Genomic DNA, 2,500 nt, shown 5'->3' on the forward strand with positions numbered 1-2,500 from the left:
TATTATCATCATTATCATTATCATTATCATTATCATTATCATTATTATTATTATTATTATTATTATTATTATTATTATTATTTTGTTGTTGTTATTATCATCATTATCATTATCATTGTACGACTTGTTTATTGCACATCGCAAATAATAGTTTTTTTTAAATAAATATTTTAATAATCAAAACAGTTAATAATACAAAAGGGAATTATTAATTTCATGTTTTGTAGTATCCCCGCAAAGCATTGTGGGTACGCTTTGTCAGGGGTGATTAATTACGAACTTTCCAGAATTATGGAGTGCTATGATTCCTATTTAAAGGTGATGTTTTTTAAATGTTTTTGGTGATTTTTCTTATGAACTTCAAGTCATACGGATTTGTTTGTCTACAAGAACTGTGATGGTGTGATTTTTTTTTTTTTTCTGACTTGAAATGACTTGTTAAATGTTTTGTTTCTCACTGAATAAATGTTGATCATTTTGCCTTAAGTAAAAGGAATATTTATTATCATAGGAAATTAAAAATATCTGAAAGTAATTTTGTTATTTTGTTTTGTGATGTCTATGAGCATCTAATTTTATTATACTGTATGTGAATATTGTTGTTATTATTGCTTGTTTATTATTTGCAAGATTTGCAGGTTGAATAAAATGTGTAATATGCAGCCTTGCGTATAATTATAATTATGCGTATAATATACTGTATATGAATATTGTTGTTATAATTGCTTGTTCATTATTTGCAACATTTGCAGGTTGAATAAAATGTATAATATGCAGCCTTGCATATAATTGTGTCGAGAGCTCTGGATATCTTCATGATGAAATTCAACACACCTGCAAACAAGATGGAGGACCTCATCAAGGACCGTGGGATTATCAAAGGCAAGCTTACACGTAAGATCAAGGTACTTCACAAGTGTTGTACTGAAAATAAGAACTTGGGAACTTTGAAATGTTTGAATAGTGGAATCTCTGAGTTTGCTAATAACACGGAAAATTTAACTGATAAGATCTTAGAATGCGCAAGTGATAAAGAAGCAATGACAGAAAATGAAAGGTATTTAGACGAAGCATGGTTTCAGAAAATTGAAGTATTCTCACTTTTGCGTTCTAGGGAAAAAGAAGCATGTGATAATGCTAAAACCTATGAACAAGAAAACATTGTAATAAATGTTAAGGTACAACACACAGAGCCCCCAAGGTTTTCAGGCAGTATCAGAGAATATCTATTTTTCGATCTGACTTTTGCCGCCTCATGGTAGCAAAGTATGGTGAAGATGCTTATGTTTTACGACAAAGTTTAAATGGGGGAGCTCGTCAGGGGAGTAGAAGATAACTTCATTAAAATAATAGAAGGGCTAGATGAGAGATATGGTAATGCGCCTTAGTCAGTTGATTCCATATCAAATGAAATAAGAAATTTAAAGACCGTTTTCGACTCATCAAATGGAAATTTTGTTGATATGATACATTGAATAGAATGTGCTTGGCTTGACTTGTGTAAACCAAAATTGGAAAGAGAGCTGGACGATGCGACCACTGTTATTCTCATTGAAAATTTATTGCCAGCAAATACCAAGCGGGGATAGGTCCTCCACCTCCAGAAAATGAATGTAACCATATCAGTTTTTCCTAAACTGATAATTTTTTAGTGCAAGAAAGAAAAGTAATACCTAATATGAATGCCAATTCTGGTACAAGATTGAGGGCTGCTGTACAGTGTTTCAAGAGAGTCAAATACATTTACAAAAAATAAATTGGGGAACTGATATCTCTACATAATAAAGACAGTTTTTTTCTAAAAATTATTTAAAATCCAATAATGATAGAAATTGGCATTGTTGGCTACACAACAGTTTTATTCATGAGATAAGTACATGCTCTGCATTTTTATCAATGGATTCTCAAATTTGGAGTCCGTAAAATGTCATGGTGCTTGTTTCTGTAGCTTATGACAAGGCCACATAGTTATCATTGTGTAAAGAATTTCCTGTGAAAAAAAAATACTGATGAAGAAATTTGTAATGAATTTCATCATCCATTTTTGCATGGTTTATATATATATATATATATATATATATATATATATATATATATATATACATATATATATACATATATATACATATATATATACATATATATACATATATATATATATATATATATATATATAATCAGTACAATATTTAAAAAAAAAGGTTCAAAATAATGATGGTGTTCTCTTATTGATGAATTTTGATATTTATGAAAGTACCATCGCCGGTAATAACCTTAGCTGTTGATGTGGTAGATAATTTTAAATAATCAATTATGAATGTACCTACTTTGTCGGATTCAGGATCTAATCTGTCTCTTATAACACATCGCTGTGCTGGAAAGGTATATTATAAAGAAATGATGTGAACTGATTAGTAACTAAGGTAGCGAATGATACTTGAGAGCTAACAATCAAAATTTATGTTCATCTCCATGTTCATTATTGACAGTTCCTCTCAAT

Source organism: Penaeus chinensis, chromosome 43 (assembly GCF_019202785.1).
Source record: "Penaeus chinensis breed Huanghai No. 1 chromosome 43, ASM1920278v2, whole genome shotgun sequence".
In the NCBI taxonomy this organism is placed as follows: Eukaryota; Metazoa; Arthropoda; class Malacostraca; order Decapoda; family Penaeidae; genus Penaeus; species Penaeus chinensis.